The 26,328-nt window shown below is 46.6% G+C and overlaps 1 protein-coding gene and 1 pseudogene across 1 annotated transcript in view; one reads left to right on the forward strand and one right to left on the reverse strand.

Annotated features, from left to right (window-relative positions):
* Positions 1–26,328, forward strand: part of LOC146206840 (uncharacterized) — a 391,032-nt gene that overhangs the window by 10,518 nt on the left and 354,186 nt on the right. The gene's annotated exons all lie outside the window — the stretch shown is intronic.
* On the reverse strand, positions 1,010–1,954 carry LOC146206841 (uncharacterized; annotated as a pseudogene).

Here is a 26,328-nt window from a genome sequence, read left to right on the forward strand (position 1 = left end):
TGCGTCATGAGATTGGTTCTTCCGAGTCGGCCGCTAAAACTCCCCTGAAATTCGCTTAGCAGTTGCTTCAGTTCCTGTAGCTGCTCCGGCTCTAGTACATTTTCGTTCGGGGATTGAGCCATGATTTCTTGTATACTGCAAGTCGCGCTTTTGTTGTTTCCTTTCCTTCAGGAATTTCAGTTGTTAGCTCTTCGGATTTATTTACTGTCCTCTTGACGACCCCGCTCCTTTCGACGTAAGGTTTCGTTAAATTACAATGGTAGATATTCACCTGCTGGCTCCTTTCTGGCATTTTCAAAGCGTAATTGGTCTCCGAAAGCCGATCCAAAACCTCTACGGGTCGATCCCAATGGATTTCCAATTTCTTCTTTCGCGAGGGCCTGAGAATCAGTACGCGATCCCCTGCCTTGAGGGTTCTTAGTCAGGCTTTCTTCTCGTAATAAGATTTAGCCGTTTCTTGGGCCAGTTTCAGGTTCCTATTCACTAACTCTCGCGTGGAACTCATTCTGTCTAAGACCTGTAGCCCATACTCAATTACGGGCCGACTCTCTCCTGTCCCCTCCCACATCTCCCTTAACACCATAAGGGGAGAACGAAGAGCTCTTCCATACACAAGCTGGGAATGGGTAAAGCCGGTAGCTTCGTGCGGAACCGTTCTCAGCGCAAAACGTGTAGCAGGCCGACAGCTTTCCCAATCAGTTTTATGTTCGTAGCATGAAGCCCGTAACACTCTCTTACACACTGAGTGCCACTTCTCGACGCTATTCCACTGAGGGTGGTACACGGAGCTGTGTATTAACTTCACCCCACATCTCTGCAAGAATGTGGTCGTTAGGGCGCTGGTGAAAACTGTCCCCTGATCAGCTTGAATTTCGATAGGGAAACCAATTCGGGCGAAAACTGACTGGAGGGCGTCAAATATTTCCGTCGAACTAAGCTCCTTCAGAGGCACCGCTTCAAGAAACTTCATAGCTGGGCATATCATCGTGAGTATATATTTATACCCCGACTAAGTTCTGGGTAGTGGCCCCACTGTGTCGATAACGAGACGCCGGAAAGATTCTGAAATGAAGGAAACAAGCTTTAGCAGCGCCTTCCATTTTTCACCTGGCTTGCCCGAGCGTTGACACGCGTCGCACGACTTCACATAGCGTTCTGCATCTCAAAAGCAACCTGGCCAGTAATACTCTCCCAGTAACCTTTCCTTGTTTTGTTTTTTTACGCCTAGATGCCCGGACCAATTGTTTCCATGGCAAAGGCTGAAAATGTCGGTGCGGTACTTTGCCAGCACAACCAGCTGACCTAATGTCCTTCCTTTACGATCTCGGTAGTGCCGGTACAGCAACCCGCCCTTATGATGTAATGTCACTTTACGCCTAGCAATCGCCACTTGGGCGTTAGTGTGCAAATTGGAGAGGCTAGGGTCTTGTTGCTGCTCCGCCCTCAATGAGTCTCTGTCGACGCGCAACAGACGGTCCATGCTTTGCGAGGCAGGTGTTAGTACGGAGCCTGTATTGCATCCCTCAATTGGGCTGTCGCCGGGCGCACTATCGCTAACAACTGGTTCGGGATCAACCTAATCTATCTCGGTTGCCTCAGTATTGTTTGGTTCTCGACTCTCGGAAGTCGCTTGTCCCTTCTCGGCTGTCTCTGAATCCTCACGGTAGTAAAGCTGAGACTCAATTTCGCGGGCTTTCGACCTGGTCAGGCCTATATGTTTCCTTCTGACAGTTTCTGACCTCGCTCGCGCAACAATTTATCGGACCTATTTGAAAATAGGTAGAAATATTCCAATAAAACAGCTTTAGAGACGGCAGCTTCTGTCACTAGCTCACCGAAAGGACCAGAAATCACCACTCTTGCCATCGGTAGGCACACGCTCTCAGGTTCCAGTACTTGCTACTTCTCACGTAAAATCCTCCTCTTTCACGTATGAAGGATGAACGATATTCATGGTTGCTCCCGAAGGACAATTCACGGCATTCCGTTCACTCGTAGCTCATGGATGTACGGTCGCAGAAGCTCTAAATTTTCATCGCTGTCGTTCGCATATGAGAAGGCTATTAGTGGTTTTTTACACCTCGCCGCAATGTGCCCAGTATCCTGACAGTTGTAGCAGCGAAACGGCTTCCTGGTTTCAAACTCTTTTGTCAACAGTTTCTGAGTTTCAGCCTGCTTTGTGCGATCCTCAGTTTTCTCTAAAACTGGTTTGGCAGTTTCCGCAGGTTCGGGATGCTTATGCCGCGGCCTATTCTTGGGTGTAATGCGCTTTCTCATCCCGAAACATTTTTTCTCGGGCCCGCCTACCTCGGAGCTTAGCTTTCTTCGCGTTGCATATTCTTCTGCTAGCTCGGCGGATTTCTCGACCGTGCTCACTTTTTCTTTGTCCTGAACCCATAGCTTAACTGCCTCCGGAATACTGTTGTAGAATTGTTCCAGGCCGATACATTCAACAACCTTATCTCTACTGTCATACGCATCCGCGCCGTTCAACCATTCAGTAAGGTTCACCTTCAAGTGGTATGCATAGTCAAAATCGCTCTCGCTACCTTTCTTGCTGGTGCCTCTAAACCGTTGACGAAATTCCTCTGCAGACAGGCGGTACTTTGTAAGCAGACTCGCCTTTACTTTTTTGTAGTCATCGGCATCTGCCGCATGAAGACTTGCAACTATATTTGCCGCTTAGTATGGTAACACTGTTAGCAGCCTTTGAGGCCCAGAACCCTTGCTGTAGCCTTGTTTCTCACATGTCCTCTCTAAATTCACCAGAAGCAGACCAGGATCCTCACCAATTTTGTAAGACTGCATTGTTTTTTCTGGAATTGACTCAGTCGCTCTCGCTCGGTCTGGCGTCATGCCCTTTGAGCTCAATTCCATTTTTTTCTGCTCCGTGTTCAGCTGCAACGTTTTCAGCTCCCGCTCCTCTTTCTCTGCTAGAAGCCGCTGTTGCTCTAGTTCCACTTCCTTTTTTTTCTTTCCTGTTCCTCTTTCTTTTCTGCTGCCTCCTTCATTGATCGCTCTTCTTTAGGGTGTCTTCAAGTTTGAATTACCAGTGTTTCTTCCTCTTCTACCTTTAAAAGTAACTTGCAAATTTCCGACTTAGTCATTTTGTCCTCTACTTAATTCTACACCAAACTCCTTGCACAATAGCAACAAATCTGCCCTCAGAAACTTTTTAGCGCCATGCTTGCTGCAGTGAGCTTGGACCTTGCTGACTAACTGTTGTCGTGAGAAAATAAACTCACTGGTCTCACGAAACAACTTCCTTTGATTCTCAGCAGTTCAAAATTATTTCTTCAAAACTTTGAAGCCTGACGAATCACAAGCAAAGTCAACGCACTCACCCGAAAAAAGCAGTACCGCTTTGCACGGTCCATCCAACTGCTGCCATCCAGCTGTTAGATGTGGGACCCTCGGTTCGGCTCTCACTCAGGTCGATTTCCTCAGGTCCCGTCCCGAAGAGGTGGTGAGCAGTAGGGGGTTTGGAAGAATGGGCAGAGGCTTACGGCAGAAAAGGCATTGCAAGAGATTTATCTACATGTTTACAAGAGTACAGGAAAGTCATAAAAAGGACATATTGAGAGCGTAAAATAGAGCATATCCAAAAAACCGTCCGTGAGCTGTTTAAATACAGTCCGTCATCCCCAGATCCCTAAAGTTGGGGACTTTACTGCGTCTTGATCGTCCAATAGCCTTTGAGCCACTTCTTAGGCTTCACCCACCACGTCATCACACACACACACCATTGGTGTAGAGTGCACACCTGTCCAGGAGTCACAGGTGCGACCCGGCCCCTATTATTGGAGATATTGTGGCTATCTCGGCGATGTTGTGGCTATCTTGGAGATGTTGCGTCAATCTTGTAGATGTTGTGGCGATCTGGGAATGTGGCTATCTCGGAGTTGTGGCTATCTCGGAGATGTTGTGGCGATCTTGGAGATGTTATGGCTACTTGTAGTCACAGGCCGTGATTCAGACTTGGCGCGGCCCGGATTCACAGTTCCAGGCCTTGACCGTGAGAATACGAGTCCGGCAGAACACCATCTTGGCTGGCGAAATAACACGAGTGCAATCACTCGACCGGACGTCGAGCTTGCGTTCTCACCGCACAATCCACACAACCTTCGCTGAGCTGGTCACGTCATGCGTGCTCATGATCAGTCTCCGGCCTTGATTCAAGCCGTGAGAACCAAGGCACCGACGTAGAAGTGGTTGTCCGGAGCGCGGTGAAGTATTGAAGTGCCTTACACAACCGCGTTTTACCAACAAAGGGGCTAGCCGTGCACAGAGCTGCCGCCGCCATTGCCGCCGCGTCGTCGCCTCTCGAGTTGAACATCCGGCCGTGTGGAAGAGAGCTGACCCTTCGATCGTAACAGTGGTATGGCGGGACGATATGGGAGGGCATATTCGATGGACGCGGAGTGCAATTGTGAAACTGCAGCCCGGCCGCTCATCCAGAGTCTTGCTGAAAGTGAAAACGGTGTCTTGTAAGTGCTCGTAAATATACTCGAAGTGGTTCGTATGACAAGTATATGGATATTGGGCGAACATGTGCCTCTTCAATTGTGCCTTTGTTAGAGGTGCATCTGGGCAGTCCAAGGCATATTTTCAGTACCTGCGCTTGCACGCTGTCTGAAGTCCACAAGCAGGAAATGCTCATACTAGAGAATACTGGGAGACTGTATAAGATGTAGCCAACAAACAGTCTCGTAAAGCCGTATTTAGGAGCACTCAGTTGGACCCCATTTGATGCCAGCTATGAAACGAAGTACGTGGCAAAACGTACTGAGTCTTCTCTTCACCACAGCAATATTTCGACTAAGATAGTCGGTGGTCAACAATTACTCCCAAGAATCTGTGCCTGGAGACGTACGGCATTACGACACCATGAAGAGTAATCGAGTAGCGTCTGACATATTTTCCCGTAAATGCGATCCCTGGACACTTTTCTGCCGCTAAAAGTAAAGCTTAACGACTTAAGTGCATCGATGACGATGACACAGCTCGTTGCAATCTCGCACGTAGTTGTGGGTGCGTCGAACCAGAAACCCAGATGCAGATGTTATCAGCATATGCACTTATGTGGATGTTACTTGGCAGTTCACTCACCAGGCCAATTAGAGCAAAGTTAAATAAAGTTGGGCTGAGGACTCCCCCTTACAAAAATGCATGTAGGGTTTCTATAGAAATTCGAAAGCGTTGTGTCAATACACGCTGTTGAAAGTCTGTCGATAATCGGCAACATCTTGGATGATGCAGTGTTGGCCTCTTGTTGAGCGCTTATGAAATAGTGGCCCATGTGTTTCTTAAGAGCGCTTTTGGAATTCGCGCAACTGAAATTCTGTTGATTTCAGGCTCAAATGCTTCAGAAACTCTGCAAGTGACGCATTTTGATTTTCTGCTACCTTTCCACTCCTGAACAACAGAAAATAGTACACGACCATCGGTTTGCCAGGAGCAGACACGGGGTGATTTTCATTAATGCAAAAGTAGTACAGTACATCTCCTAGCTGCGATAAGTCACCACATTCTATGTTCTGCCCGACCAATCAACAATCCTGTCTGATCAGTGCTGGTTAATGATAAGCATAGTGAGGCATAAAAGAACAAAACAGATCTTGATCTTTTAAGCCCCATTATACTAACCTACACTAAACTGACTAAATTGTTGATTGGTCGAGCAGAACATAGAATGTGTTGACTGACCGCAGCAAGGATATGTGCTGTGCGAGAGACAAGCCTCGTTCTCTCTCTCTCTCCCCCTCCTTTTTTTTTTTCCGATGAGGCTGGTTTGCCTGCTAGAAATATTTACATGCGTGCTTCACCTCATAGCACACACTGTACAAGACTTGCACAAACACGAATAGGAAAAAGTAAAACACTCACCAAAGTGCAGACGCTCCCTCCGCCCGCGCCGGCTTTTCGTCTAGAATCCAAAACGCCTGCGACTGTTGAACTTCTTAAACACGTCCTCCTTGCGCAGAAGCTGCCACCCAAGAGCGGATTCCTCCGAAGACTTAAATGCGTACGTTCGCGCTCCAATTTGAACAAAACGATCTTCGTGATATAATCACCAGCGAAAAACCTACATACGGTGCTTCGCTCACAGTGCAAGAGATGCGACCACGGTGGCGGGAAAACGCCAACTGAACTGGCACATCGCCGCACTCAGCGTACCCGCGTCTGCGTGCAAAGAAAACGGGGCGCAGAAGAACAGCTTCGGTGAAAAGGGGGAGCCGCCGCCCCCGCTGCGCGACTCCAGCTATGCTGCAGCCAAGGTCATCTCCGTGAAGACAAACCACGGAGAAGGCAGAGAGCAGAGACCCAGAGGGAGCAACCCCTCCCCCCCTCCCTTTTCCCCCCCGGCCGACAGGAAGTAACGCTCGACCCCTCCGGACATGCTGGCGCCGTTCGTGGGCACGGGGGAAAGATGGGTGTGGACAGGAGCAAGGCAGTGGCCGAATGCTTCTTTGAAAAGACGAGTCGCCGATAGAAGACGCCTGCAATTCTGTTTTTTTTTTTCTTTTTATTTCATACGCGAATGTTTTTGCTATGCGTGTTAACTCTATAATATGCGTGGGATCAATCTGTCATTATTAGAACCCCTCAATGTTTAAAGTGACTTCATTTTAGCATGGTGTCCACTTTAAAAAAGGAAGGAAAAGAAAAAAATAACAGTAAAATTCTCCAAAGACATACAGCGGTGGAGGATTTCAATACAGACTGCACCTCATTTTGCGGCAAAAGCTACGGGCAAAAATACCTAGGCTTGGGCAGAATGTCAGGCCCTGAAGCATATATATAGTGAACTTTGCAAGTGGTTTAAAAAAGCTCTGTCCTGCCCTACATGGTAGGTTCAATCTAGGATCCTGTTTGTTAGTATGATGACTCACTGAACTTTTTTATGATAAATATAAAATATGTCCTACCACTAAAGTTACCTTCTGCGACATACAGAAGCTGATTCATTACGGATTCTGATTGACATTCAAATGTATTTGCATTATTAGTGGAGGCTTTGCCATCATGAAGTTTTTAGGGCATATTTTCACTGTGTTGCGAAGCTTGAGCTAAGTGTGCACCGTTAATATGTACTTTTATATAACATGAACGAGCACGCAACTGCATGCTGCTATTATATTTCCCTTTGAAGAATGTGGCCAATAGTTGATTACAAGTCAGAGCAAAAATTCATAACGAAATTGTCACATCCTGTTCTTATCATTTGTGCCTAAAACTACTTAAAAACATGGGTCAGCATGAACAGTACACGCTAATTGTTCGTGAACGTTGAAAACTGACAACAAAAAGCACATAGAAAAAATAGCACGAAAAGTCTATTGGGTAGAACACAATGAAAATTCTGTTGGCCCTTTAAAGATTGCACTCAGCTGGGGTTGAATGTCTATCGAAATTCAATAAATTCAAAAGGCGGTCAATAGTCCAACAATAGAGTTTCAAAACTCATTTTTGTAAGGGCCTCTCTGTGGACTTCCAAGACCGATCTGAAAGCGGGTGGTTTCTCCTTCTGGCATAGTCATGTAAACTGAGCGGCCACTGAGATAGCTCACAATCCACAAGTACAGCCACCCACCAACTCCCACGTCGTAAAGTCCATCAAGAATAGCATCATGGAGGACGTTGTCGTAAGCTCCCCTTATAACTAAAAAGGCAGCAGCTACTAGTCGACGGTGACGCTTTTCGTGTTCTGCTGTCGCCACAAGGTCGATGACGCTGTCGATAGAAGCGCGTCCTCGGCGAAATCCAGTCATCATATTCGGATAAAGATCATTACTCTCTACAACCACTCAAGTCTTGCCAGCACCATTCGCTCCATAACGTTTCAACACAGCTTGCTAGGGCAACTGGCCGGTATGAGGTAAGTTCGAGAGGGTGGCTTTCCAGGCTTCAAAAGAGCGACCAGGCGGCTAATCTTCCAGTGTTCAGGAACAGTACTAGAAACCCATATATCATTGAAATAATTAAGTAGTACAGTTCTACCATCCTTGCCTAGGTTTGATAAGGTTGAATAAGTAATCCCGTCAGGACCAGGCGCAGATGAATGCCGACAAGAAGCAAGAGCGGCGTTTAATACAGCTATTGTAAAGGGCAAGTCGTACTGATCATTCGGCGAAGGGGGCGCAAAAACCTCCGAAATTGCTAACTGTGCCTAGTTTGTGCCCACAACTATTTTACAAAAATCTTGAGCTGCGTCAACTTCACTGCGGCGTTGATAAAGGGCCAGGGCACGGAAAGGGTGCCTTTCTTACGGAAGTGTGCGCAAGCTTCTCGCAACATGCCAGATACGCGACAGGGGCTTACAGGGATCCAGTGATGAGCAGAACTGTCTCCAACGTTCTCGTCCTAACCTCTCCAGGTGGCGCAAAAGTTGTCCTTTAGCTCAGCGAGAAAATGCGATATCTTGCGCGGACTTTTTTCTTCTGTACTTCCTTTCAGCCCACCGACGGATCACGCGAAGCCGCTCGAATTCCACGTCGATGCTGGACACTGACGCCGGCACATAAACAAAGCGAGTGTTCTCACTGAGAGAGGAAGTAATGAGGCCCTCTATTTGAGATGGTGGCTGGAAGTCTCCACCGGTGCCCTAAAGGCTAGCCAGTGTGTATTGCACACGAGGTGAAATGGCAATTGAGAACCACTGATGCATAGGTACGTTGGTATGTGATCACTCCCACGCGGTTTCCACATCACTACGCCAAGAAACAGAGGGATAGAGGCTCCTGGAAACAAACGCCACATCCAAGCAGCTGCTGTAGGTCGTTTCGCGTAGAAACGTCGGTGAGCCGTCATTTATATTGACAAGATCTTGCGTATGCATACAGTCTGCCAGGTCTCTTCCTCGATTACTCATTATGGCACTGCCCCACTGAGGGTGGTGAGCATAAAAGTCCCCCACAATAATACGAGGAGCTGAACAACACTGGATTGTTGAAAATAGATATGACTTGTCGAAGCCATCCCTCTGGGGAATATAAGCGCCAATTACAGAACATACTCATCATTTCAGAGTTAATGTCAAACAAATGTATTGATTCGTGTTGTGGGGCTGTAGAACATGGCGGACGTGCGCAATGTTTTGGCGTACACACACCAGAACTTCATACTTGTTTCGTCTGCTTCTCGAGACCATAGCAGAACATATCCAAAAAGGCGGAAAGCAGCCGGCATGTTGGGCTCACAGATTACAATCACAGGAAAGCGGTACTTCTTTACCCGCAGTCGGAAGTCACTCAGCTGACCACGCAGGCCTTGGACATTGCATTACATTACTACACTGCGGCGCAAGTGCATCGTCACAGAGGAGGCGTTAACGAAATGAGGAGGCGTTAGTTTATTGCGCCATTGTGAATTATGGCAATGCCGTCAAGAGCGGCTCAAATACGTCCTAAAACTGAACAGCAAACTTTGCTGTTTGCGTGTTAATGCTAGAGAGCAGCACCCGCATTGAACTAACAAGCTGTTTCAGCATTTCTTTCACCTGCTGGCTGTTGGGGTTGTCGGAATTTTCAGCACATGTAGCAACCAAACTGGGATGAGGCCTGGCGATGGCTTTTGACCGTAGAGCAGGCCACTCAACATCAGAGGTGGCAGGTAATACAACAGCTTCTGTCTGATCCTTTGCCTGTGACATTGCCTGTGACATTACAGCCAGAGTATTCTTAGCGGGATTAGGCTCAATCTGTTGGGGCACCTGAGCTGACGTTAACTGTAAAGTTGACTTATCCAGGCTAGGCCTGCCTTCCGATTCCTTGTGTCGGCGTCGGGAACGGTATACTTGCGGCGACGGATAGACGCAGCCGCTTCTTGATGAGTCGAATTATCTCCACCATCTTTTTTATATTCTTAATGTTCAGTGTTATGTTCTTAATTTCAGGCAACATTTGGAGCTCTACACCACTAGGTGTGTTCTGCATAACACATCCAAAATCGCCAAAAAATTCGAAAACAGCAAAAAAGGGCAAATATGATTCCAATAGAAATAATAAAAATCTTTCATTTCCATTCAGATGCCTCTAAAGATTTGCAGTACCTCAATAACATTACTCACTGAAGAAGTTTTGCATTAGATTGCTTAAAATATAACAAAAATATAAAACTGGGCGCTTTTAATGAATATTGCAAAATTCAGCCTTGCATTCTGGCTCGATTCAATAAAATATTGCCACTGAAATAATTTCTTTATAATATCCACGCTCTGTTTTTTATTCCTGGAACAATTTGAAATGCTTTATTTGTGTTCTTTGTACATATTATATGGAAATCGGCCTAAATTCAAAAATAGAAAAAGGTGGAAAACTGATTTGAATTTAAAAAACTACCGAAACTTCGATTTTTATCAACATTTCTGGAGACAATCCTAAGTACTTTATCAGTATCAGTCACTAAATGTATTGCATTACACAAATAAAAATATAAATAAAAACGCATGTATTATTTAAAGATATGCTTATGGCTTCCCCTTATGGAGTAGGCATCAAAGCTTCGATTTAGTATTCGCTGAATTTAGTTACATTTATTTGATGAAATTACCAAAGTCTCCTCACTACTTTTAAAGGCTTTAAAGGCAAGGGTTGAATATATCTTAAAATGGTGTAAAGTCGTTATTCCTGCCAATTTTATAGCAGAACGCAAAGAAGGCTGAATTTTTTCTGAATCCTACATCTTTCTTATTGCGAGGTGCAGTGGTATTCAATCCAGTTTCTTAATTATATTATTGTATGTCTCGGTTTTTGCAAAAATTAACAATAAATATATTTTTGAAGATGATTTTTTTAATGTACACTTAAGTATAATATTAAGCACATCGATTTGCAGCATTAGTTTTGGTGGCATTGGGAGGGAGACACCTAGCGATCTATAGCTCCAAATACTGCCTGAAATTGACAATATAAGCTGCGTAATAAACGGAAAATGTTTTACTGCATACAACATAACGCATCATGCCAGAATGGAAGAAAATAGACATTTTTGTAGCGCTGCTCCCGAAGCAAAATTTGCAATTTTTTACTAGATCAATTGCACCAACAAAACAAGCTATTAATAGTTTATATAAATATAAGTGTTGAATGTATTTAGTGAGTAAAAATATTACATGACAAGATTTTAGTGCGTAAGCAGCAGGTCTCCAAACCTGCAACTTTTTGAAATGGAAAAAAATGGCGTTTTCCACCTCGAGTGATGTACGATTTTTTTCCGAGGAAACTGCGCCACATCTAGCAAAACTAAGGGTCAGTTCTTTTTGTTGAGACCACCATATACATAAATGTAATTGAAAACAAAAATGGTCATGGAACCTAGACTACCGTCCTTATCAGAACACATCCATATTTATTTTCATTTCGTGTCTTCAAACAGGCTTTAGGAACATGCGCTGAATAAAAATATCGAATATATTATTCTTCGCACCTTATGCTATACCTAAAGCCCCTTATAATATCAATACCATCATCCGTTATTTGTATTTGAAACAACATCACAAAAGAAATTTCAGTGTAAATGGTTCACCTGTTAAATAGAAGTAGGAGATAACCCACGCATACTACAGTAGAGTATAATTAAAAAAAAACAGCAGTTAGTAATTTCGGGAAAATTAAGCTATGATATGTAGCGTGTGTGTCACCCCGCTTAACAGTACACAAAGTCAATATTTAACATTTTAATATATTTGAAAAATTATTCCATATTCACATAAGAACACCACTAATCAGATAATCCACGCATCTAATGCATGCCTATGGGCATTAGATGTGTGGATGACTTGGTTTTATTCTAAATGCGCGCCTCACTCAAAAAGAAATGAAGCAGGAACAATTTGGTGCCTACACAATATTCAGCCAGTATGCCACAAAATTACACTAAGTTGCTCCATCTATAGTCACATCTTCTAGCAAGTAAAGTGGGATAACTGAGAAGAAATCAAACACTCACCTTGATCTGCCTTTCGCTTTTGAGCCATCTTTAAGTTTTTAGGCAGGCGTTTCCAGTGATTATCCTCTTTATTCTCCTTTCAACCACAGAACACAGGTCTTCTGGATACAGGTCACAAGTGATTTAGCTCATTCGATCCAATTTCTACGTAGAAACAACTCCCGATCTGCATCTAAATAAAGCATTAGGTCTAGAAGAAAACATTCACAAGTGATATAAAAGTATTGGGACAATAAAATCATCACACTCGGAGCAACAAGAACGTGGTGGACAGATAGAAATTTAAGCAATGAAATGCAGTTACTGAACACCGCCAATAGCAAGAGGTACAGCATATATATGAGAAGGCAATAAAATTAAGGTGCATGCAGCAGTTACAGTGATGCAGCGTTACCTTTTTTTTTTTTCATTGCAGTGGTTGCTATAAGCTTACGGCATTCGCTGGGCATCTCAGATACCCAAAGAACGGAGCAGCAGTGGCGTGTTATTTGCAGCTGTTAATGGAAAGACATGCCCTATAAATGCACGCACATTTCTGCTTTTTTCTACCTTGACCGACTGAAAAGAGTCCAGCACCCCTTGGAATAGGGAAGGAAATGCAAGAGACAGAGGTACAAAAACGAGCGAGTATACCTGCTGTAACAGCATCATGACCTCTTCAACAGAGCTTGTCACTGCCAGTCAGTTCTTTGGATGGGGTTGCTAATACCTGAGCTGAAAACGCAAAGCAATATGAGTAGTATTTATTACAGTTACGGCCGTAAAGAATTCTGACACAACACTCCATTATTGTAACTATTCAACCGCCTATATATGCATATTCTTAATTACAGGACCATTCACATCTTATTTCAGTTGGTGTTTTCTACTCCCAAAGGATATCTTAGATATTTGAATACGTGGACCGCTGCTTTATATTCACCTAGGACGCTAAATAGTTTATAACAGAGTTTCATTTCCGTAGACGCCGCTTCGATTTCAACATTTCTGCGATGGCTATGGCGTGCGCTCTATGTATACAGGACGTAAGGCACAAAGAGCTATAATTTCCAAACAGGCAGACCTGATGTGCCATTTCGCCAGAAAGTGCGCGCCGTGACCGAGGGCTTCGCGAGCGATATATATCGGAGGTTGCCTCACACCGGCCGTGAATTTTTTGCGCAATGTGCGCGTTGTTTACTTTGCGGTGAGACGGACGCAGTGCACACGAGGCTTGTCCTCCTTTTTGCTTGTTTTGTTACTTTCTTCAGCCTTCGAAGTGGTGGCGAAACCTGTCTGGTACAATGCCACTGCGCTCTCCCTAATCGTTGCAGCTTCCTGACAACGCCCTCTTCTGAAGACGCGTGCTCAGGGGAAAGCAAAGGGGGTTGGAATTATTGAGAAAATTTTGAAACGAAGCTCACTTGCGCTGTTCACAGATTTCAATTCCTCAATATAGTACCCATTAAAAAATGGGTAATATAATGGGTAATTTTCGCCCCCTGTAAAATCGCACAGACCACACGGACAGTTTTCAAAACATTGTGCGTACACGTGAAAAGAGAAACCGCTCTATGTACACTCTTAAAAATACAAAAAATGAGCAAGCATTAGTTCTTGGGAGCAAAACAGACGCGGTCTGAAATATATGTACAAAGCCGGGCACGTAATATCTTGTTAGTAATTGATTACGGCACGCCGTATACTCAAGACAATTTGCGCAAATAGCTGCCTTGAGCGTTCGGTCCCGATTTAGTCCTGTTATGCATGGCTGCTCAACTCTCGGCGGAAGTGCTGTTGTCCACATATCGCAGCCAGCAAATAAGTCCACGCACTCGCTTGCGTGTAAGCCTGTCCAACATTCGCCGCTCCTTGAAGTCATGCTTCGCACAGTCATTTCGAGCAGGGTACAAAAACCGAGCATTTGATATTGGGAGGAAATTATATAGTACCACGTATGGGGCAAAGGTGTGCTGCAAAGACTCATGGTCGTTCACTGAGTCCGACAATGGCGATGGGTTCCCACCCATGTTGTCTCCGTACAACATTTCACTGCTCTGAAATTCACAAATATGTAGCAAGCACAAACCGGAGCACATGTAACACGTATAGGCGCAAGAGAACGAAGTTACACAGAGGAGAATGTAAAATAAAATTAACGAAAGAAGCAATTAAAGAAAGCCATAAGAAGCGGTCACAGATCTTGTATCATCTCCAAGCTCTGAAGCGAACGCTCATGGAAGAGGCAGCGCAGTCGAGCAGCAACAGCTACAAGCGCTTGCTTCTGAAATATAAAAAGCCTCGCCATCCACTCTCCAACGTTTTTTTTTTTCCTTTTTGCCATTGCTGGCTTCCTGTTCTCTGACTCGGGCATCGCGGACGGCACGTCCTTTCTTTCAGCATTTACCTCCCGGCCCCACCGCCCCCCCCCCCCCCCCCCCCCGAGTTAAGTGTTGTCTTTCCAGAAAACCGAGGCGACGGCGGCCTGAGAGCTACAAAGGGAAAGGTGAGAGGGAGAGAGGGAGCGAGCGAGCCAAACCCTGCATAGAGATGCCTATCTCTCCTCGGTGCGAAGCCCACACTGTACGCGCCATTCCTGACTTTATCCGCCCCTCCACCCCCTCCCGCCCCCCCGGTTAAAAAAAATAAACTGGTGTGGCCGGCTGGTGCTGCTAACAAAAGGCATGTGCACATCTGTAAGTATTAGAACTCCTGCAGCAGCTGCCGTTGTCAGATGGGAAGGAGGATTGACACCCGCAAGTGCCGTGCCCCAGAGTCTCACATAACTCATCAGTCCATCATCATCTGTTCAACACCTCCGGCAGGCTCCCCCCCAAGGCCAAGTGGTGCCCCCACAAGAGTGGGTAACATCTTGCGCGAAGACGGCCTGCAGCGCCATCGTGACATTGAGCCAACGAGGCGGACCTTCATGACCACGCAACAGGTATCATCAAGGACGACCAATTCCTGCAATGGAATCACAGCGACACAGATAGTGCAAGACCCGTAACCGAGAAAGTCACAGACGGCCGACACCAAATCTCCGAAAACTTCCGCTCGCCAAGTATGCGACGTTCCCGCAACAAGCGGAACCAGACCTCTTTCCGTACCTTGTGGGGACCGCGCCAGCCACATTCAAAGTTCCCGCGGCTACCGATGCGCCGCCGCTTAACCCTTCCCGCTCGTTCCTGGGATAACCGGTCCCGCTCGAGGGTATAAATGAATGCGCACACCGTCGGCTCTCTCTCTTCACTCCCGAGACGACGATCGCTGCCTGCCCGTCCAGACGACGACCCCGATGACTTCCTGCACCACCATGGACTTCCGGACGTGAGATTAAAGATGTTTATTACACGGCCCGCTGTGTGTCTTGCGTATCCCCCGGGCAGAGGAATCGCCCACAACCTTCACAGTTACTTGAAAGGATAACGTTTTCAATTTTGTCGTGGCCAGAATATTTCGCCCTGTCCTCAATCACATAAAGCTTCTGAAAATGCAACAAACTTGTGTGAACCCATAGAGTTGCGCGCGTTGACAAACGCCCACGGGGCTTTTTCCCTTCTTTCGTTTCCCACTCATAGAAACCGCTTCTTATCAATATGTATTTCTGCATTCCTTTCAATTGCACAGCGCGGTTGGAATGGTGAACAAGTTTTTATTTATGGCCGATATATGTGTTCTGCGTCATAAATAGGGAACCTGCATTGGCTAGGCGGCGCTGCATTTGTTCCACAGCACGGCTAGAAAATGTTGCTGTTAGCCGCTCGGTTCGCGATAAACGACCGAGTATATTCATCAATGTTATAGATACGCATGTGACAGATAAGGTCCTTGCCTAGGCGCTCTCGATGTAGTCCAGTTATCTGACACGCCATGCAAAGCTTTGACACAGCATGCAATCTGGTCTCTGTAAGCTCTTGCAGATGGCGTGAAAACGCCCTACGAAAGCGCATTACAAGTTTTTTTCTGTTCTGGGATATGTGTTACGGCGCGGCGACCGACACAGCAAACTTCATTCCAAGCTGCCTATACGTGCCGAGACTTGCCATGCTCGCATCCTGCGCGAGAAACTGCCATTTTTTTTGGCCACCTTGCGAATGGCAAAAAACTAAAATGATAACCTCAAGAGTCTTCCTGCGTTACATTTTGCAGGTCATATGTCTAGAAAGCCTGCGCAGTGTATTTGGTCCTTTCCCTAGGTAAACAGACGACGCGGCGCCTTATGGATAATGGAACAGCGCGCGTAAAAAAAAAAAAAATGACTGTGAGCACGATCGGTTGTTCATTCAACTTCCCTTGAGGCAACGTCTTCCTTCACAGCAATGAAAAAGTTACTTCCTGATCACTAATTCACCGTCGCATGATCGTGCTATGATCACACGGTTTCTTTTCGTAGGAGCGTTCTCATTGACAACTGAATTTGTACTAGAGCTTAAGTACTCCAGCTGCTTTAATATTGTTGTAGTTGAGTCATTCCATCTCAAATATCCAATGTGCAACAAAGGACTATCTCAGAACTCTCAGAAAAATAAGAAAAAAAAAAAAAGTTCGTTGCAGTGAAATATTTGTAATCTGCCGAATATTTCTAGAGAAAAAAAAAAAACATATTGAAGAACGTGTTGAAATAGAACGCTTGGTGCGAATAAGGGGATATTAAATTTTGAACACTTACATCAATCATGTTGCTGGATTTACAAATTTTCCTGCATATCCACATGTTCCTTCGCGCTTAAGCTTGAAGCAGAAATGAAAAATTTTGTCGCCAAATTTTATTGATTTCTATACCTCGAAAATAGCGGTATTTCTCAGATTTATTTCAAAAGCAGTGCTTGTATTGTGGTTGAATAAATCGGGTTCAAAAATTATCAAGATGCAGTGCTTTACTGAAAAAATAAATTGTGCTCATGATGTGTATAGTTCTGTTTGGAGAACAAAATAGAAAAAGCGCAACAAACAGTAATCTCTAACAACATTGGTTGCGGGATGCACGCACTGGGTCTCCACCTAAAACTATTAAACTCTGCTCATAGTACAATATATTGATACGTGGCAGAAGGCTATTTCAGGAAAATCACAACTGCTGATGACAGACGTAAGTGTTCTGGCATGTACCAACCGTGGCTTCAGCTTCGTCGTTTCTCACTGTGTTTTCCACTGTCGTCCTCTTCTGTGGCATATACGTAACATTACCCCGCTACGAAAAGCACCGTCCCAGTGCGTACTACGTCGGGGAACTACAGCTGGAGTGGTAAAGTTTCATGCGAGCGACATGAACGATATCGAACTGTCAGCGTGGGTGCACAGGGGTGACCTCGTATGTCACAGAAGTGACTGGCCGTAATACACTGTAGGGGCCTGTGTACCGCGGCAAGAGCTTCTCACAGTGCCCAACTCTAGACTCTAGCAAGACGATAGAGTCCGGGGAGTAGTGGACATCGCGATGTCGTGAATCATGGCGCAGTTTTTGGGAGTACTGGGAATGAGCTAGTCGGCGGCGAGCACCAGCACGGGCGGCGTCAGCTCGGGTTATGGCGTCACGAACATAGGTGCTTGCATCAGCGCTGTGAGGCAGTACGATGTCAAACGGAAGAGAGCGGTCACGGCAGAACAGAAGATAGAAGGGCGAGTAGCCCATTGTATCATGACGGGAGTAATTATAAGCAAACGTAACAAACGGTAAAGTAATATCCCAGTCACGGTGATCAGCCGATACGCACATTGACAGCATGTCCGTGAGTGTGCGATTGAGGCGTTCGATGAAGCCGTTCGTTTGTGGATAGTAAGCGGTGGTGAAGTAGTGCTTAATGGAGCAGTATCGGATAATTTCTTCGACTACTCGAGCAAGAAAGCAACGGCCACGGTCAGTGAGCAGCTGGCGTGAAGTCCCGCGTAGCAGGATAACGTCATGGAGGAGAAACGCAGCCATGTCAGTTGCATATCTCGTGGGTATCGCTCGTGTAACGGCATAGCGTGTAGTATAGTCCGTATCCACCACAATCCATTTATAGCCCGAAGCAGACAGAGGGAAAGGCCCGAGGAGATCAAGGACAATTCGGTAAAATGGGTCTATTGGGATCTCGATCGGCTATAGGGATCCAGTAGGCAAAACCGAGGGCTTCTTCTGCCGCTGACACCTGTCACAAGAAGCCACGTAACGACGAACAGAGCGGAAGAGGCCTGACCAAAAGAAGCGCCGGCGGACGTTGTCGTACGTACGAGATACGCCAAGATGACCCCTAGTGGGCGCGCCATGCAGCTGCTGAAGAACGGTGGCACGCAGGTGGTCGGGGAATACGAGCAGAAGCTCAGCGCCATCTGGTCACATATTCCGCCGATATAAAGTGCCGTTGTGGAGCACAAACAAAGCAAGGGTAGCGTCAGGGTGATCAGTGCTGAGGCGGTTGATAATGCCGCAAAGCTTGGGATCTAAGCGCTGCTCATGACGAATGTTTAAAAGGTCAGAGATGGACAGCACACAGGTGTCATCGTCACACTCGCTTTAAGGCGGCGGATGTACCGGGTTGCGGGACAGGCAGTCGGCGTGAGCGTGTAGCCGGCCGGACTTGTGAACGGCAGAAAAAGTGTATTCCTGAAGACGCAGCGCCCAACGCCCAAAGCGACCAGTAGGGTCCTTCGGCGTAGAAAGCCGACATTAAGCGTGGTGGTCGGTGATGACGGAGAACGGGCGGCCAAACAAGTAAGGGCGAAATTTTGTAATGGCCCACACGAGGGCTAAACACTCATGTTCTGTGATCGTTCCGCTCAGCCGCTGAAAGGAGGCGATGTGCATAAGCAATGACGCGAGTGCGGCCCGTCTGCTGTTGGGCGAGAATGGCACCAATACCGTGGCCACTGGCGTCGATGCGTAACTCCGTTCGTGCTGAGGGGTTGAGAAAAGGCTTGAGATTGTTCTTGGCCCCAGCAAAATGGAACGTCGCTCTTCAGAAGCAGTGTGAGTGGACGAGCCGTGTCCGCAAAGTTGGGACAAACCACCGAAAATACGAGCAAAGACCAAGAAAACTACGAACGTCACTGGTACAGCGGGGTGTAGGAAATGCACTTACAGCACGAATTTTGTCGGGGTCGGGTTGAACGCTGCGGGCGTCGACCAGGTGTCCGAGCACTTTGTGTTGACGTCGGCCGAAGCTACACTTCTTTGAATTCAGCTGAAGGCCAGCTCATCGGAATACTTCAAGAATGGCATCAAGTCGGTGAAGATGGCTCTCGAAGGTCGAATAAAATACAATGATGTCATCTAGATAACATAAGCACGTCGTCGATTTGAAACCACGCAAAAGACAGTCCATCATACACTAAAATGTAGCGGGCGCATTACACAGGCCAAAAGGCATCACCTTGAATTGGTACAGGCCATCGGGTGTGACGAAGGCGGTCTTCTCTCGAGCCCGTTCGTCGACCGCGATCTGCCAATAACCGGAAAGAAGATCAATCGAAGAGAAATAACTGGCACCGTGGAAGCGGTCGAGGGTATCATCTATCCTGGGAAGTGGGTAAACGTCCTTCTTTGTAACTTTGTTGAGATGTCGGTAATCAACGCAGAACCTCCAGAAATCGTCCTTCTTTTTAACAAGTACGACAGGGGATGCCCAGGGGATGCCCAGGGGATGCCCAGGGGCTGCTCGAAGGCTCTATAATGTTTCTTGCCAACATCTTGTCCACCTCATCTTGTATGACGCGACGTTCAGAAATGGCTACTGGGTAAGGTCCTTCTGTATCTGGCGTCTCCAGTATCGATGCGATGAGTAACGAGGGACGTTTCTCCCGAGGGTGGTTACCAAGATCAAAAATGTCACTGCACGAAGTCATAAGGCGCGTAATTGCTTGAGAACGATCAGGACACAAGTCAGGAGCTGCCATTTCTAATATGCGGGCCTCCGTTGGCAGGGACTGTGCAGATCGTGTCGATACTACAGCAGTAGTCTCAGGTAAAAGGGAAGATACATTAAAGTCAGACAGTGGGGTCAGTTCGGCGAGGGAAATGCCCACAGGAATATCTTGTACTGAAAAGCTGAAGTTTAGGACGGGAATATAAGTGTGGTTAATCGTGGCGCGCACGATATTTTGAGGGAGAGCCATGCTACGCTGCAGAGTCACGTCGGTTAAGGGAGAAACAACGTAGTCACCATCAGGAATAGAGGGAAAAGGCGGCATGAGCACATACACAGCGGCTTCAGGTGGCAGACTAGTAAATGCAGCGGAGCGAAGACGGAGCGTTGAAGTTTCATGAGCTTATTTGTCAGGACAGAGCGGCAGGTCTAGATGAAGCAGTCCAGAACAACAGTCAATAAGAGCGGAGTGTGCAGTTAAAAAGTCGAGGCCTAATATAACATCTTGAGGGCAACTGGTGAGGAATATAAATAACACAGGGATGTTGCGGCCGGCAATGCTAATTCGTGCAGTACACGTGTCAATAACAGTAGCTGAGCTGCCATTAACACCACGGATGATAGTTGTGGTAGCGGGTGTGAGGACTTTCTTGAGGCGCGGGCGGAGCGAGGAACTGAGGACAGAAATGTGGGCGCCAGTGTCAATAAGTGCAGAAATTGGGACTCCATCCACAAGAATATCAATGAGGTTACGTCTAGGTGCGGGGGTCAGTACCGAGTTGGCAGTCCGTGTCGGTAATGCGCCACTCCCGGGAGCTTCATTCGATAGTTTCCCTAGTAGGTGCCGGCATATGATGGGGAGGAGCTGCGACGAGGAGCGGGTGAACGGGATCGACGAGCGCGGGGAGATGGAGATCGACTGGAGCGACGAGCAGTTGGTACGGCTTCGGTGCGAGGCTCACCGGTTGAGGAAGAAAATGTCGAGATCCATCATAGGCGGGGTGGAGCTCGGCTGGTTGGGCAGCAAAGCGTGGAGGTCCATAATAATACCGACGGTCAGCAGGAGCGAGGGGTGGGAAAGGTACTGCTACGGCAATAACGCGAAGTGTGGCCGGCGCGACAGCAAATAAAAGAGATCGGCCTGTCGTCTGAGGTGCGCCGCTCTGCAGGATTGGGACCAACGTAGCGACATGGGGAGGCTGGGCTGGTGGTTGCAGCAGCCACTAAAGGAACAGGGTGCGATGGTGGCGGGGGCGGCACGGGGCTGGAGGAGAGGTCGACGTTTGCAAGTTCCTGGCGGACAGCGACCTGTATCATGGCCATGGTGTCGGGCAGCGGAGACGGGAGTGGTTGAGGAGTTAGGGCCTCGAGTTCTCTCCGGATGGTCCGAGTGACGGTCGTGGGATGGGAGGGCTGGTGCAAAGGGGCCAGGTAATCGCAGGATGAAGCAGCCGCCGTGTTTGAAAGACTCTCAAAGCGATGCACGAGACGTCTTTGTTTTGCCTGCTCGAATTTTCTGCAGACTTTATGCATTAAGTCGACAGTAGAGCAGTCCGTGCAGAACAGTATGTGAAACGCATCATCTGCGATACCCTTGAGGATATGCCCTACCATGTCAATTTCCGGCATGGAGCTGTTGACCCTGCGACACAACGCAAGCACATCCTGAATGTAGGCGAGGTAGGATTGGACACGTAAGAAAGTTCCGTTTTTGCAGCCAGAGCCCGCCCAATGGGCTTCCCGAACAAGTCCTGGAACGTTTGCTTGTAGATGTCCCGAGTAACGAGCTCTTGTTCGTGATTTTGGAACCATGTTCGAGCTGTTCCCGCCAAATAGAAGATGATGTTAACGAGCATGATGGTTCGTCCCCGTAGTTCCTGCTGCAGGGCTCATTCTCATCTAGCCAATTGTCCACGTCTGGGCGGTCATCGCCATTAAAGATGGGGGGGGGGGCGAAGTTTCGTGAGTACTAGTGGCTGAGGCGATGTTCCGGTGGTGGTAGGGGCTGCCTCGGAGGTCATCGTGGCTGTTTTTGACGTTGTTGTGATGCCAGGTAGGTGACGGCCGCTGCGCAAATCCATCTTTTGGCAGCGTAAATGGGTTATTCTGTGCGCAAGGGGATCTTGATTCACCTGCACCAAGGTTGTACGTGGCAGAAGGCTAGTTCAGGAAAACCACAACAGCAGATGACAGACGTAAGTGTTCTGGCAAGCACTAACCATGGCTTCAGCTTCGTCGTCTCTCACAGTTTTTCGTCGTCGTCCTCTCCGGTGGCATATACGTAACAATATCTCCTTCTAACTCGACATAATTTACTGAAATAATTGCTGTTTTCTGCTGGAAAATATATAATTTTTTTTACCTGAGCGGCATTGCGGCGCAGCGCACAACTCCCCCTTTGCACTTCAAGAATTCTGAGCTTCGCTGATGGTGCTATTGAATTGATCGATGCTGTAATCCGCACAAAATGAAATTTGGTGCCATATGCCAGGGAGTAAACGCAAATTACTTTTTGTCGTTGTCGTGTATGCGTTGAGGTATTGGTCACAAAACAAAAATCCGGTTAAACTAGACAACTCGTTTAAGGAACCTTTTTCCAGTAGAGGGACTCTAGCGCCCGTCAGGAGACACGAGATGGATGGGATGCCACACCCCCCTCCCATCTTTCGTGCGCGCGTTCTCCCGCGGAAACAGTCGTTGGCGACCTGAGCAGGCGTATTCATTTCTCGGTTTTTGTAGTGTTTCCAGGTGGGTTTAGCTCCTGTGAGTCTCCAGCCTTTCTTTTTTTACTGCGCTCGGCAGCTGCCCCTTCGGCGCATTAAAAAAGTGGCATAAACGTGGTTTCAATCAATCGGCAGCGGCTGCCTATAGCGTGCAGCGTTTCCAGCAACGCCTACGCGCTTTCGACCGTGCGGTTTGGGGGGGGGGGGGGGGGTGCCCACATGCAGGACGTTCGTTGATGTACTCGACGAGAGAGGCCGGGCAGCAGATTTTCTTGATGCTCCCGCACTCACTGGCGACGACATGGAGCGTCACTTCCAAACCTTCGACGCAGACATTTGGTAGCGACAAATGCGTCGCGCATAGAACTTAATGAAACAAAAGCACATAAGGCACGTAGAGTGGCTTAAGGAAGGAGAGGCCGCGTACCTGCGCAGCCCGTGTGTGCCGTCGATGGAGGCCGGGTACTACAAGCAACTGATTATGATGAGCAGAGAGCCCACGGAAGTGTTGTAGGCATTTTGCGACTGCACAGCAGGGTAAGCAATGCTTTGAGTATATATATATATATATATATATATATATATATATATATATATATATATATATATATATATATATATATATATATATCTATATCAGCCCATGAGCAAGCGCTTTGCAACAGTGCATGCAAACTCAAAGCGTCATGTGTTTGTAGATTGCTTAGTGGCCCGCTCTAGTATTCCGATATTTCCACCTAAACGTGGAGTTTAGCTGAAAGCTTCAGTGCGTGCGGAATAGGTAACACAGTCAATTGTGCTACATTTTGACGCAGCACGCTGTCGGGCACACTTAGTCTCTACGGAAAATATTTATTACAATGCCTGTTCGCTTTGGTTCATCGGGTGCCTGCGCAGAGGACGGGTTTTACTCTTAGTGCATGCGTTCTAGCCGCGCATCAAATTTACACCATATAATAGGCCGATAATGGCCGGATAGACCGCAAAGAATGCCTCTCGACTAAGTTTATGGCTATGCCATCCACGTATACCAAGCTTATACGGCCACATTTTTATAAAAATTGACGTGCTATATATACGCAGCTCTGGATTCGCGTCTACATGTCATTTGAAGAGCACCAGCTGCATGGTTTGTGGAACGTGCGCTCGAGAAGGAAGAGTTATTTATGTGTATGTTATGGCACTCTCGTTGCACAGGCTGAGTGGAACATGTTAGCACATTGCTGCTCTTTTCTTTGCTGTCGTGGATTTGAAGTCTCCTTCAAGCACTGGCACACAGCACTCGTGGGTGGGGCCATACAAAGGTAAGCATTTTTTTCAATGGGCATGTGAACTGTTGCACATAAATCAGAGTTGAAGACTGTGTAGGCATAATTCACAAATCTTTATTTATTCCACAAGCAAACAGGCACATCACAGGCATCGGAATGAACAGTTCACCTAGAGTGCATGATCAAATACTTCGAATCCTTCCATCAAAGAGGTGTGGATTTCATGTGTTGATTGGTTTGCACAGAAATAGACGAAAGAAAACTAAGCATGCTGTTCTATTGTAATTACAGTTGGACTTTCTGTAACGGACTTTAACATTTTCTGCCCATGAGAAGGTGCACTAACATTGACTATTAGTATTCAGATAACACAGCTTCTAGTTTAGAAAAGGGAAAATATTACTAAACAGAGCGCTGTTTACTTATGTGCACACCTATAGTGCAGGCAGGCGACTCATTCCTCATATGGAACAAAACGCTCTAAAGAACAGCTTCAAGGATTGTGGGCACTTTATACTTTTACAAACCGTTGCATTGTGAACAATACTCATTTATGGATTCAAACGTGATTGCAAGATCAGTTTCTCGTGCAATGCTAAATTACCATCGATGGACAGGTACCTCCGAAATATGAAGACATAGTGAAAAATCTACATTAAATGCTACTCTTTAATCTGACATTTTGAGAATCTGTCTTGCTTGCAGCCACTATTGGCAGCAAGTTGAGAACTGCAAGCTGCAAGTAGCATTCCCACTTTGAAATGGTGCTTCCAACTGCCCAGAGAGCTCTAATGAACAAAATGAAAATGCATAACTGTTTGTTTCCAACAAAACAGTGTTGGCATCATGTCAACAGAACCTTACAAGGAACATACCTGCCTCACTTTGTGCACGAAGGGAAGCAACAGAACAGTTGCATTGAGAGTAAAAATGCAAATTCAAAAACACTTAACTGTATCATGTAACTGCATGCCCTTGTGCAGGCCATGATGGCATATTAAATAAATGTGCGCAGACAAAATGCTCTGGGTTTGGTGGATTAAGCATTTTGAGCAATGCAATATATGTTGGTCGGTGATGATCTTTAGACTAGGCTACCTTCCTTATTAACAGATAATGACCATGTTGAGAGAATATGTGCTGCGGGTTTCGGAAAATCGTGTAATTGCGCGAGAAGTTGCTGACAAAGTGGGTGTGAGCGTAGAATATTGTCGAAACTTTTAATGGCAAATTTAACCTGCATAGCATCAGTGAAAATTCTTATCTGTGTTGCTGACAGTTTGTTTATTTGAGAAGTCTGAGGCATAGCTTTATAAATGAGATCCGTATAAGGGGGAAGTTTGAAGAAATACAGGCAGGGTTTCTTGAGGGAGCTGCACTGGTTTATGTAGTGAGTGTCCACTTCTTGCAGAAGTTGTCAGTTACACTGCAGACCTGCATCCCTTAGAAGGCCTTTGCGCATAGAAGCAAGTACCACCACTGCGATGATTCACTACAACAAATGTGTGGTGAAGCATACCAGTGGTGGTACTTGTTAGCAATTGACAGCTTAGTCACCACTGGCGACAGACAAATAGGGTCAGAGCCTACCTCCAGAATCCGGCGCAGAGTTGCCTTCTCCTCTCAATAAGACTACAGCGGTGAGGATGCGCGTTGTGAGCATGAAGGAGTTAGTTCACATGCTCGCTGGTGTACGGCTTGTGTTGCAAACGTGTGGGACACAAACAGATCAAAAGGGGAGAACAGAGGGTAGCAGATAGTCTACTGCATCAGGCTGTATTATAGTATTCAGGTGCATATTATAATCATAGCATGGCCGCAGATCGTAGTGTATGCCTACAAGACAGGATTATTGTGAGCAAGGTTGGTAAATGATATATGTAACTGAAATGTTTGAACAGTCTTAAGGTGAAGTGCACTAAATGTGGTGGTAAGGGGGGCTGGAAATATATAGGCAAGCACACTGTAGATCATTTCAAACTCCAATGCTACAAATGTGCACATATTCATGGTATATGTCACACATGTGAGAATAAGAGGGACTCTAAAGATTAGCAGCAACTCCCACCTGTGCTCTTTATTATGCACAGTGTGCAAACCTTGAGGTAGGTGCAAGGGTCACACCGGTGGGGCTGCGCAAAGGCGATGGTCAATAAGCTGAAAATATGACCAAGGAGGCAATGTTTTTAAACAGTGAAGCTGAAGAGGCAGTTTGTTTACTTGCTTTGTTTACATCACAGTGATTCATGAGTTCAGTGAGCGTATTAAGCTAAGTGTGCTCTTGAAGAACTGGCATAGGTGTGAAAAAGGGTAGACAAGTAATGGCGCACCTAGTGTCGTGAACAGCTTTAAGGGAGCCCCACTGTCTGTGGGTGACAGAGTATTGTGCCTGGCATACTATCCATGGGTGAAGAATCGAGTGGGCTCCATGGCCTGCTGTATGTGCAAGAGCTCCGACAAATGAGACCCGAGGGTAGCATGAGGTGATTTCCAGATGGCTCGCAACCACGAAATGCCAGTCCTTAACGTGTCAGGTAGAATTCCAACAATGTGAACTGT

Source organism: Amblyomma maculatum, chromosome 1 (assembly GCF_055883805.1).
Source record: "Amblyomma maculatum isolate TAMU_Amacu chromosome 1, ASM5588380v1, whole genome shotgun sequence".
NCBI classification, from domain to species: domain Eukaryota; kingdom Metazoa; phylum Arthropoda; class Arachnida; order Ixodida; family Ixodidae; genus Amblyomma; species Amblyomma maculatum.